Source organism: Emydura macquarii, unplaced genomic scaffold (assembly GCF_026122565.2).
Source record: "Emydura macquarii macquarii isolate MOO-44397 ecotype Brisbane River unplaced genomic scaffold, CSIRO-AGI_Emac_v2 contig_554, whole genome shotgun sequence".
NCBI lineage: Eukaryota > Metazoa > Chordata > Testudines > Chelidae > Emydura > Emydura macquarii.
In genome coordinates, this window is record NW_027130691.1 from 9,853,818 (window position 1) to 9,867,299 (window position 13,482).

Below are 13,482 nucleotides of genomic sequence, written 5' to 3' on the forward strand. Positions count from 1 at the left end.
ACTTAGAGTTGCTTCCAGCTTGGAATGGCTTTGAACTGTGACCTAAAGGGGAAAACTCTATAGCCCATCATCAATCTCCTAAGACATCCAAGCGCTCGTCTACCACAAGCACCATTGCTCTATCACTGGAATCAAGGCAAATACGACATCAACATTTTCTGTAGCAAACTTGGTCATTTTTTTGCACAGCTGTATTATAGGAAGGCTGGGGGGGAGGAGTTTGCATCAAAACCAGCACTTGGGAGGACAGCACGCTCTTTCAGCTCAGGTATGTTTTGACACAGCTGACTGCTCCATGCCATACGGAATAGTTCTGCTTTCACTTAATCCCAGCTGGCTAGCTATGATGCCATCCCCAGAAACATGAGGGTTTTGCAGCCCCTCAAACAAATCACACTGTAAACATCAGTCTAGCAGAAACAGGGCAAGCACAAACTCTACCTACATAGTTAAAGCAGCGTAGCTCCCTCTAGTGCGGATGCAGTTAGTTGTGTAAATGTGCTATATAAGCGTATTCCCATATGGAAAGGGGCTATACTGGTACAACGCATCTTTATACTGCTATAACCACACCAGGGGTTGTACTGGTGTAACTCCACCAGTAAAAGATCACACCACCAACCAATATCGTTATATCAGTACAAGAACTGTGCTAGGGCCAGTCCTTGTTTGAACACGATGTTGCTTGGTAGGGTTGATTTTAATGAGACTTTCTATCAAGAACCCTCCCCAATATCACACCCAGTAGCCCCCCAGAAGTGCAGTCCCCTTGGATGTTTTGTTGGCACGTCTTCACGATGCACTGCCCTCAATCTTGGTGTGGAATTCTACATCTATAAACGGCCTTCAGAAAGTTTCAGGGGCTGTTACCTTCCATAAAGTTTCAGGCTGTGGGGATTGCTGTGCGTCCAGCTCTACGGCAGATGGGGGGAGAACACAGGTAATTTTGTAACTCATCCCAACAGTGAGCACAGCTGAGGCTCTCTTACACAGCACCCTTTTAAAAGAGGCTCAGAATGTTATTAGGGAAGAGAGAGAGAAAGAACAACAGTGAAAAGAAATAACGCAGAGGGGAAAGGGGCTTTTTTGGCTCCATTAAAAAAATAAATACATTGAAAGTCAGCCCTGCTCGTTGGAAAAGGGAAATGTAGGATCAGAGGGTCTGCCCTTCCCCTTCAGAGTGATTTGCAGAGCTCACCTGGACCGAAAGCACCTTGATCTTCCTGGGAGTGGTAACAAATTCAATAGCACCAAGAAACCAGTGGTCTCCAAATGAACAAGAGACTGCATTATTTTAGCTCGCCCCAGCTCACGGAACATTTGCTCATGCGTCTTTTTGTCTTCTTTCCTCTATACAAATATTTAAAGGGCGGCAAGAGTGCATTTTTCTGTGCTGCTGGTACAAATAGGAGTTGATTTGACCAGTTCTCTGCTGCATAACCACACTGTAGGTGTACCCATAAGTTGTTTCCTTGTCTAATGCTTAATTGCCTGAGGTGTTTAGTATACGCCTCTATTGCTTACAAATGAGATGTTTCATGCTGCTTGCACTCTTTCAGAGATGGGAAATATACCTATGATCAATAAATCAAGTTAAACAATTTGCTACCTCCTCCCTTTTACAGGAAAGCAGCCTATTTCTCCCTCACTTCCCCCTCTCTCTCCCCCCCCCCCCATTATTATTATATTATCTTTGTGAGCCAGGCATTGGCAGAGAGAGAGAAAAAAATGACAGGACATTCTAAAAGAATTTAATGAAGTGGCTCCAAATATTGTATCAAAATAAATGAAGTGAATAATGCAAGAGCTCATTCCAGGTCCCTTCTACAACAATAACTATTGTGTGAGCAGCACATTCGAGGCGATGGAGATGGATGGGTGAATACAAAGGTGCCACTCCGGCACATTACAGAATGGGGAACAATGGAAGCCTGAATTGCTATATTTAATTTCAGTAATTCTTGGAGTACGGCAGCTCTGGAAAAAGACAGAAGGCAGTAAAGGGAGAGGGAGGGGAACGACTATCGGCCTTTCTGATCTCAATGGGCTATTTTCGTCTCACGTCATCGGAAGCAAAAGGGCCCGTTCTGTGTCTGCACGTTTTAACTCTGCTGTGAACCTGTTATGCATTTTGAATAGTTCATTGAAGGCTGTCAGCAGGGAGAACTGGGCTTTAGCCAACAGGAAGAAACTCCCTTGATAAAGTCATCACTTCCATTTACTAGTTATCTGCCTTTTGTTGAAGAATACAAAGTGATCTGTAACAGAGATGGCCTCAGACCAGAGCATTGGGATCGAGGTATTTGGCCTTTACAAAGCTTAGACTGGGAACTCTGGCTGTGATGCCATCTTGGAGGGTCTCTTGTGTACAAACAGCCCAAGTGTGAACACTCTGCAATTGTTGGGCCCCATCAGAAAGAGGAAAAACGGATTGGTATTTTCCACATACCTAGAAAAAGATAAATGTTACTTGCTAGTGGCTCAGAGGTTATCTCCAGTGGTAGAGAGTGAAATAATCCCATCCAGATAGCACCAGTTGAAAAGCAGCTAACTCATTTCGTGTGTCAAAATTCGGAAAAATTTTACCTAGCTCCAATTCCAATCAAATGCCTCGATCTGGGTACATCCCGCTCCTGCCGATATCAATAAGACTATACACGGGCAGAATGGGACTAGTCATCAGAGAGATTAGCCAATTCTACCTGCTACTCTGGCTGAGCCTGGGAATCGAGTTTCTGAACTAACTGCTGCAGCACCAGCAGGGCCAGGAGATGAGCACAAACCTTTGGGTTCAGCTTGATTCAGTTTCCTACATGCCACGGGTGGGCTGTGTGATGGGGCTCACTCAGCACACTGGCACCTCCTGCTGGCCAAGATTAGCTCCACAGGTCTGTATGCTCTCTCCTGACGGTGCCTCGCCCGCTGTCACATCCGCTCTCCAACCCGCGTCACTCTAGGGACCATGGCGTCGTCTTATTGACACAGCCCGCTGGCTGTGACACCATCTCTGCTCCCCCCTTCCAGGGGTTTAGTAAGGCAGTCCAACTGTCCAGCTACTAACCCAGTGGCAAGTGGTGGGGGGAACCCAGGCCCGCTCACGACTTCGACTCCTGGCCCAGGGACCCTGTCGCTGGCAGCCACGTGCTGCATCTCCTTCCCTTCCCTTCCCTCCCCTCTGCTCTGCTTCCCTGGGACCCTCCCCTAGCCCCAGCACCTGCTTACATACAGCCTCTCTGCTATTGGCTCCTTCCCCACACAGCCTCCCTAGGCCTCTATGAACTCCTGACACACCAATGTGGGGTGGACGCCCATCCCAGGCCCCTTCTATCATGAACCAACCCTGAGGAAAATGCTCCCAGAGCTCTAAGCAGTTTGAAATCAGGAGCGGAATTTGGCAGGGTCATTTCTAACAGTAACCAGCTAGGACATCACAGACAGAGAATTCGGAGTCCTGGTGTGGAATCAGCAGCAGAAGTTGATGCACTGTGACAGTTACTTTAGCTTGTAAACTTTCCTTCTCCTCCCCCTGCTCTGAGCATCCTCATCACATGCCTCAGAGCCTCTAATTTACAGCCAAAAAAATCAAACTCTCACCACACCCTGCATCACTGTCACCCATGGACTGGCCAGCAGGGCCTCCCTTCTCCTCCCGCGAGGCAGATCCCTTCCCCTAGCCAGCGCCTGTCAGTCAAGCGTTTCCTAACCCAATTGCATCTTGCTGCCAGCTTTACTCACAAATTCCTTCTCTGCACAGATCATGCTAAGAACCTTAATATTCCTGCAAATTCAGAAAGGGGATTTCCAACAAACATTAGGAAAATTAAACTTCTCAAGAGCTGTCTCAATCCGACAAGCTATTTCTAGCTCTTCGAAGTACAATAAGTGAAAATATTAAAGGGGTGAAGGCGACTGTAATAAGTGGAATGATGAATTAAGAGTAGAAACCAGGGCATCCTATGTCTCTGTGTTGTTGTTCAGGCTCCCGCTTCCACCTTGTAAACTCCCACCCTTCACAGGGCTGGATTTCCAATTAGGCACAGTAAGCACATGCCTAGGGGCGCCTAAACAGTGATGGATTACCTTGCGGGCCAATGGGGCCCGTGCCCAGGGGCCTCCACCAATTTGGGGGCTCCGCATGAGTGCTGGAAATCTGGCCCTGCCCCCTGCTCCTCCTACTCTCTCCCGAGACCCTTCCATCCTGCTCCTCCTCTTCCCCCTGAGGTCCTGCCCCCTGGCCAAGCCGGAAGTCACAGCCCAGAGGAGAACATATTCCCCCCTCCTGGAGATTGTCGAGCCAGTCACCCCCACCCCTCTCCCTGCTCCCAACCCCATGCGGAGCTGGCCGGAGAACACAAAGGTCAGCTGTAGGCAAGGGATCCACTGAGGATGCTGCACCTAGGAGCACACAAGGTGTAAATCTGGCCCTGAACCTTCATCCCCATCCAATGCAGTAGGATGGTACCAACGTGTGAGGCATCCCCCTCCGAGAACTCTGTGCTGCTACAGCATTAAACATGCCCGAGTGCTGACCCTCCCTGCTAACAGAGAGGGAGGCTGTGATTAGAACAGTAACTTTTCACAAAGGACATTCAATCCATAGCTATACATCACTGGGAAAAGGCCGTTGTTCTGTTCCGAAGTGAACTCAGTAGAACCAAGCAGAAGCAGGTAACCAGCTAAATAACAGAAATCTTTCGCAAGACAGAGATTCAACCAAACTGTGGACTGGTCTGGATCATAGCTAAGACTGCAAGTCTGATAACAAGTTGATTTCAGGTCTGCCATTTGGATTCTGGACAGGACTAGGAATAGAGAGTCTGCAGTACACAGGCCCATCTATCCCTTTTATTACCTCAACAGGGACACTTACAAAATAACCCTCTGCCACGGGCAGCACCAAACCCACTGTTTGTTTCGTTACCCACTTGAGGCAGGGCAGGCAGATAAAAAAAAGATGCACCCACTGCCCTGTTTGTTGCATTTGTCTCACCATCCTCCTGAACCCTCCTTTTCTTTTCCCTCTATGTTTTTAGAAGTCTTACCTGTAGCAGAATAGAACTGCTTCCTGCCTCCAGACTCTTCATCCCTGAATTCAAAATGGAGGACAGCCTATTTATAAAGTGGGTGGCTGATGGAGGCGGGGCTATGATACTAGGGGGGTGGAGCTAAGCTTAATATAGAAGGCTAAGGCTGAGTGAGAGGTTAGTCTGGGGTTAGCTTTGGAAGAGGAAGGAATGCTTTAGATTGTGGTCAGCTCTGGTGGCTGAAAGCTCTTCTCCATCCTTTGGTAATGTGCAGTCCTGGAGTCTTGAAATTCCACCAGTTTCAGATCCTATGATTAGTAATTACTGATCTGCTTAGCTGTCTCAGTGTTTCCTCTTCTTTGCCTTTTCCCTCCCAACAGGTTCTCCTTTCCCCCATTCTCTTTTCTGACTCCTATCATTCAATCTCCTGGGTCACTGTCTTGAGGGAGCCCCCCTCTCACTGCTTGCCAACTTGCCCTGCATGGTCTTACAGAAGAGTATGACACTGACTCTATACGGTACCAAGGAAAGCAAACATAATTAGAGCAGCCAATGAAGATCTCATTAATCACAAAGGGACTGTGTTACCTCACTGCCACGCCAGGATACATCTATCTGCATGGGGACTTGCAGCCTGCAGAAAATGCCTCTTTGGCTGTATGAACTGGTCTTGCAAATGACATTGTATGGAGTGCTGCTCTAAGCCCATAGCCGATTGTGCAGACAGCAAGGTACAGTGCTAAATCTAATCAGTGCTGGGGATCTTTCAATAACACCAAATATTTTGAGTCAAGTCATGGCAGCTTAATACTATTTGTTTAAGAAAAGGACACAAAAGGGGCTGGTTTGACCTTGGGAGCCCAACTGATAGAACAGAAAGAATGCCAAATGCTAAGAGGAAAGCTATTGATTAGGTCTGAGTGGGATGACTGATGAAAGAAAGCTGTAAGATGTTATAAATGGCAGAGAAGAAAAGGGTGATTTGGATTTCTGGCATGAAGATAAAAAGGACAGAAAGTGGGGGGCCACCGTCAGCCGGACAGAGGGATCCAAAGAGCAACGGGACACGGTGGTGATGTCCAAAGCAGGAAGAGAATTTTTCTTCCCTTCCCTGCCTTTAGTTTCCACAATGCAAACTGCCAAAGCTCTGCAATGCCTCCTCTCCCCCCCAGAGCAGCACAACAGCTGCTGTTAAATGCAGTCCGTTTATTTAGGGAAATGGTTAAAATGATGACCTCTGAAAACCACGGGGCTTTTCTTTTCTTTTTTTTTGAAGTCAGGGGACTCAGTCAGGGCTTGATTCTCCTCACGCTCTCCCCGGTGCCAATCTGGATTAACCCCGCTGCAGTCAACAAGGGCCATGGGGTGGAAGTGAGGAGAGTCATATCCTTCAATTACAAATCACCCCCACCCCAAATATCTGTTTTAAGATCAAAGGCTTCTATTACTTGTATTTCAATAGATCCTACATGCTCTGGCTGAGATCAGGGCTCTGTTGTGCTAGGTGCTGAACAAACACATAGCAAGAGACAGTCTCTGCTCTGAAAAGCGTACAACCTAAATAGACAAGGTAGTAGGGGAAACAGAAACTCAGAAGTGATAGTCCCAAGGTCATCCAGTAGCTCAGTGGCAGAACTAGGAATAGAGGCAGGTCTCCTGAATCTCAGGCCAGGGTTGTGGCCACTAGCCTGCACTGCTTCTCTTTGAACACTCTGGAATACAGGTAATAGACAGGACTTCTGTTTCCTTATCAGTATTACAATGCTCCCACCCCGCCTGCCCCATACTAAATATCTGTCAACACTGGGCTGGCCACTCAGGTGGAATCTAGATAGCGTTAGACCCAGCTCAGGCTAGGTGCTAGCTCAGATGATCTTTAGAAGTTGGTATAGCACCAAATGGAAAGCCCTTTTCTGCACTTTGATCGCAAGCTCTCTGCAGCAGTGCTACATGGGAGCAACCAGACTGCAGGGTCCCTATTACTGGCCTGTGCAGGGAGGAATGTGCAATATAGATTTGCGTTTCGTCGTGCTTAGCACACAATCAGCGAGGAAAGGAGGACCAAGGGGTTTTTAAAACACCTTTAGGGTCCCCTGCTCCTACAGCTGGCTGGTGAGAATGGTTACTTGGATCAGTTTTTATGTCATTAATGCAGTCGCTGGCTGTGGAAAACTCGTGTTTGATTAATTAAAATTTCTGAACGAAAACAAGGAAAAGAGAAGCCTCCTGACTATCACTGACAGCTATATTATTCAGATCTGGCTATGGACATTCGAAGCATTATCACACGCCAGGGAAGCTTTGGGTACAGAATAACTAATATTCACACTTTGTCATTCTGCAGGTAGCAAGATAATCTGCTTACTTCAATCAAAGCAAGAGGAGCAGCCTGGGTTGCTTCAAAGGATGCACTGAGCGAGTGTGTCTTTGCTTCCACCAACAAAGTGAGCAAAAGAAAGGCTGAGGGGAAGGCAGATGAGGTCTGCGCTGTGGCACAATGAAAGATGTCTCCATGCTGGAGTGTATCCTCTCCGGGCTCAGAGGGCAGCTTTAAGGAGCCTGTCGTATGTAATCTAGCAGCCGTCTTTAAAATGCAAAGGGAATTTCTTAGTGAGAGCTGGCAGAACACACAAACAGAGCTGCAGCCTCGCTTCCCCGACCATTAATATTACATACATGGACTGCTTAATTTGCTCTTCCACACAGAGTGCTATGTAGGCAACCTGTACAACTTGTTGACAAAGTTCCCAGCTCAGATCTGCAAGAAGGTAAAAAGGGCCCAGGCTCCAGGATGTTCCCTTTCACTCTTGGCAGACTCAGTCCATTTAATTCCATATTTATGTGCACTGAAAATCAGTGGCGTACCATGGGTCTCAGGCTCTGCTGCCGCCCCCCTCCCTCCTTGCACTTACCGGTCACGCAGCACCTGCCAATCCCACTCCAGCCCTGCAGCGCAATCAGTCCAGTGCCAGCTCCCCCTACTGGGCAGGGCAGCCTCACCCCCCTGGTCAGTGGGTAGCGTGGGGTGGGGAGGTTCCTTCTCCTGGTCACCTACAGCTCCCAGTCTCCCCACCTGCCCATGGGCTCCATCCACCCACCCCTCAGAGCCTCCTGTGCCCCCACCCTCTGTGCGTCGTGATGGGCCTGGCTGGCACCCCCCAAAGGCCAGCACCCAGGGAATCTGACCCCTTTCTGTCCTTCCCCCCCACCCCCCCCCGTCAGTATGCCACTGCTGAAAATTCTTTCTATTTCATATACTGCCCACATCACCCCCATCGCTGAGTACTTTTTGAACTTCCATATTTTAAACCTCTCACCCAGAAGCTGAACAATAAGTCATTCCTCACCAAACTCTTGTGCAGAGGCATTGTTTAGTATTATCCTCATTTTATATATGGGGAAACTGAGGCACATAGCGACTGAGGCACTAATTCAGCAATGAACTTAAATGCATGCCCAACTATTTCCCACTGAAATTGCATGAGGGAATTTAGGAAGAGAGAATGTAATCACCTAGGATTGCATTATAGTCTCATAATAGGCACCAAAATTTAATTTCACTGTAATCCTAAGGGTGTGAATTGGGCACAATACATAGCGTAACTGATTTGATCCTCAATCCCTAAATCTGATCGTTACAGAGCGCTCATATCTAGACTTGGAAGGATTAGATTTATACTGGTAAATGTTGGTTAACAGTGATTTCACCATACCCACACAAAGCATTGAAAAAATATTTCCCTTGATACTAATTTAAATTTACAGATAGGCAAAGTAAGAAAAATGCTGCTTGAGAACTTATTACAGTATTTACCTTGTATATTATGACATGTGATGTTGACAATTTGTGATTTAACAATTATAAAGCTTTAACTTTTTGAATCTCAGTGTCAACTGTCATTAACTAATTATTGTCATTAACTGACTATTATCTGAGCCCCCCATAATTTCTTGCAACTGTGAAAATGTAAATTGATAAAAAAACAAAAAAAAAAAAAGCTTAAAACCCATTTTGTATAACTGTGAAAATTTAAATCAATAAAAATGCTTCAGATGAAACATCTGTATTATCCGTCGAAATGATGAAAAAATGAAAATTGAATTCACCAAGTGTGTCTATATTTGTAAATAATTGACAGATGAGGTACCAGTAGGTGGAGCTCAAGAATATCTGGCGTAGTTCCTGGATTGAGTAGGACTAATAAACCTTTTGCACACTGCTTATGGATTCCTCTGGCAGCTTGTTACATCAGCCAGAGGCATTTTTCAGGCACCATGTTTGGAGGCAAGATCCTTCTGTTTGACCTGCAATTTTTGAGTGTCACTATCAGCTTTTCATAGATTCCAAGGCCAGAAGCGAGCTTTATGATCATCTAATCTGACGGGCCAGAGAACTTCCCCAAAATAATTCCTTTTAAAGATCCTTTAAGAACAATCTAATCTTGATTTAAAAATTGCCGGTGTTGGAGAATCCATTTCTCTTGGTAAATGTTTCCAGTAGTTAATTACCCTCACGGATAGAAATTTGTGCCTTATTTCCTCCCTGTAGCATCACTGGGCTTTGCCAAGCCAATAAATGAGTAATTCAAACCACTGGACCATCCTGAGACACATGCAAAGGACTCACCCTTGAGTTTTGGTGTGTTAGGATGCATATTGAGTCCATCAGCACTTGCTGAAGGATTGGTTAGCCACAGGGAACTCCTGCAGCTTGTGTGAGAATCCGTGCAGAAGGTCTCGGAGAAGTTGAATTTACACAGCACTGAACTGAAGGGCTTCCAGCCTGCTCATTCACCACAGCATTTAATTTACATCTCACCCATTACCTAAACGAGGTGTGAAAGTCGTTTCTATAGATACTTAGTGCCGGGCTGCAGATGGAGCTACTTCTTTTTTGAAATCTGTTACCCCCATAGAACTCTTGTTCCTGAACTAATTCTTTACCCTCATCCTCTCAGACCTTCAAGTCCGCTGAGAGACTCATGCAGCTTATTCCTACCCAGTAAGTATTTAGGATCAGCTGAAGAGGAAACCTTAGAAAGGAGGGAGAGAGGCAGCAAAGCAGCAGCTTACCTGATTTATAGCACAATCGAACTGTTAATCTTTCCTGTGTTAATGCGGAAAGCCTCTAAAGCCAGGCCAAACTGAGCAGCTTCTGATGCGTTTCCCTTTGTCTCAAAAAAAAAAAAAAAAAAAAATTGAAAATAATCAAATGCCATAATAAAGGGGAAAAACCCCTACCAGCTAGATTGGGAAATGCTTACTTACATTAATGAGCAATTAATCATTGGCATCACTAGGGCTACTCATGTGATCAAGTGCTTGCTAGCAGGATTAAGGCTGGTGCCATCTAGCCCTAAAAGTACACAGCCTGCAAACAGAGTCATTGCTTCGATGAAGGGGAACAGGACCAGTCCTGTTCATTTCCAAGCAGGTATTCTCCTTGACTGACTGAAGGACTGGTCTTCATTCTGGAAACCATTCCACCCCCCCTCATTGTCTCAGCTCTCTTATACCCAAAATGCTGCATGAGGTCCCAACACAGCTCCCAGGGTCCTAAACTCTGACTCTTGGCCAACTCTCTGATTATTACCCCCTAAAAGCCTCAAATGAAATCAGCACCCCAGTGTGCTAGGTGCTGGACATCAAAACTGGAAATGGAACAGAAACATTTTTTTTCCCTGGAGAAAAATTTGAAATGAGCATTTTCACTAAAACTTTCAGTGGAAAATTTTGATTTTGTTGGTCAAAAAAATCAAAGCTGCCCAAACTGGTTTTTTTTTTTTGGGTTGAAAACCAAAATTGTCTGGCCAAAGACAGATGAAAATCTAACCATGTGTGTTGCAAACTGAGGAACATCATTTCCACCCGCTCGCACCCCCAGATGTTGGCTGAAATTTTTCAGGTTTCCTGCCTTTCAACAAAAACAAACAAAAACAAAAAATTAAAAAAAAAAAAATTGGGGAAAGCAAAAGCTTCCCACAAAATACTTTGTTTTGTCAAAAATCCCGTTTTCTGTCAAAAAAAGTATTGAGGGAAAAATATTGACCAGCCTTAGCATCCATACAGAGTAAGAGACAGTGCCTGCCCCAAACATGTTACAATCGTAATAGAAAAGTCAGGCAAAGAGGTGCGGAAAAGGGAGTATTACCATCACCACGTGACAACTGGAGAACTAATGCACAGAGGGCTTACCCATGGTACAGCTGGGAACTGAACCGACATCTTCTGAGTCCTGTGCGTTAATCATAATATCACCCTTCCTCCCCCAACAGCTGCAGGATTGGATAAGACTGGTTCTTCTGCATGTGTACAATTCTGCTGAAACAAAACCTCAAGGATTTTCCTTTATCTATTGATCCAGGCAGACATGAGCACAAGCAAATATTATGGTTGTGAGCATCTAATATTTACTTTAAATAAGCGTCTAAATATATGTGCAACTGAAGTGAAGCGCTTGGTCTCCTGGCAGGTTCCACCAAGGCCTTTGACTGGGCAAAATTGTTCCCTGTTCTAAATTATATGGCATGTATACCTTGGGAATAAGCTCTGGTAAATGCTGTGGCAGGCACTGGTCACCAGGGGTGCTGCTCTTTTACCTCTGCCAGAAACACCATACAGCTCAGCTCAGTGACGTAGCTTGAGCGCCACTGTCTTGGGTACCCAGCGATGAGCTCCCGAACGAGCCGCTGTTTCTGAACGTCACCCAGGGTGCCAGGAGGATGCTGAGACGCAGCCACCCAGCGGGCCTGTTCCAAACGCTTGTCAGAGACCGGAGCTATTTGTTACTCTCCTGAGCGATTTCAAAAGAGACGTTCTCTGGATAAACTCTATTTGAGCAGATGCTCCTGCCAAGGTGCTGTGTTGTTGCCACCGTGGTTACGAGTGCTGCTGGGAGGATGTGAGGAGATGGCTGGATAGAGTGAGGTGCCAAATAGCATAATTAATTAACAGTTGTTATAATCTGGAAAGCAAACACGATAAATAAACCCCCCTCTTCCTTCCCCCAGGCTCCTGCTGCAGCTTTGTTTGGAAATGCAAAGTGTGAAGCCAAGTGAGTTGACAACAAAGAGCTCCCTCGTTCATCCTGCGAATAGGAGAGAGAGGAACAAAGTGTGCCAGAATTCAGTTGCAACCAACAACTTAGTGGCTGCGGCAAAATGTCCCAAGCGCTGTGTACTCAGCACTCACCTACTGTAAGGAGCCCGTTGTGGGCTTGGTCCTCAGCTCCGTTGTTGTTATTATTATTTATTAGTTGGAGCCCCAGTCATGGACCAGCACTCCATGGTGCCAGGCGTTATACAAACACAGAACAAAAAGATGGCTCTGGACTCCGCTTAAAAATTAGATTGACCTAGCTATGTTGCTCAGGGCTATGAAAGAGTACTAGGATAGACAGGCATCAGGCATGTTTATGACCTGCTAGATCAGTTCTGAGCGGAGTTAGACGGCACGGAGCTCAATGTGCTCACTGGCCACTCTACTCTACTCTATGCCTCCCATTATTTTAGCGCTGGCAGCCACACTGATGGGTGGACTGTGAAATGATCTTAGTGTAGATGGCGCCTACGCATATAAGGAAACCTCACAAATGGCTCCAAACTGGACTTCGCTGATGACTAGAAGGAGCTCTGCTCTGCGTCACAAAAGCTGGTTAGCCAATTGTCAATTGTTATCCCACAGGACAGCGATTTGCCTTTCACAGTGACTGGCTCAGGGCATGAATGTGGTGTGTTCAGGCCTTAGCGGGAGTGATACATCGCACCTGTGAACTACAGTTCTTGCCAGAGGCTCCTCTGGTCCGAGACTAGTGGGATACCTTTCACTCTCCTCCCCATATAGACAGATCAATTGCTCTGCGGCTGGAGTTTTGGCCGCAATACAGCCCCACAAAGCAGCACATCCCAAGCACTCCAGGTCACCATCTTTGCTCTAGCCATGGAATTTGTAACTACATGCGGGTAAGTGAAAATTGTTCCAGCCTGCATCAAGAGCTTCCAGGTGGGAAGTCCCAGCACAGGAAGTACTGTGTAATTTATTTGTAAGACACATTACGCTTTGCTCAAGTCCTTCCAGATCTAATGGACTTATTGTAGCGCTATGGTCGGCCCATGATAACCACCGTAATTAACTCATTTTGCCCTGATCCCATGTTGTTCATGAGCTGGGAAGCTTCTGTAGAGCTTCAGAAAAGTGTATATTGAGCACATGGCAAATCTTAGGGTACTGCTCTGTCTCCGGGGGCTGAAACATCTCTAGCAGAATGAACACTGAACCCGCAGTGAGTGTCCACTTGTGTGCTTCAATAATAGAGGTCTTGATCTATTATGCCAATACACAGCAAGAGACCTCATTAACCTGACCTGTATAGAGTCACTCACAATGCCAGTCTAGGCTTGCATTACATACAATAACATCTTTCTCCACATTTTCCTGGCGTGTTTGCCCCATCCCTAGA

The 13,482-nt window shown here is 46.2% G+C and overlaps 1 long non-coding RNA gene across 1 annotated transcript in view; it reads right to left on the reverse strand.

The window, feature by feature from the left end:
* Positions 1-5,080, reverse strand: part of LOC137147525 (uncharacterized) — an 89,698-nt gene extending 84,618 nt beyond the window's left edge. Inside the window, exon 1 of the long non-coding RNA XR_010918233.1 lies at positions 5,043-5,080. This is a non-coding gene — a long non-coding RNA (uncharacterized lncRNA). The remainder of the gene's footprint in view (positions 1-5,042) is intronic.
* Positions 5,081-13,482: the final 8,402 nt, after the last annotated feature.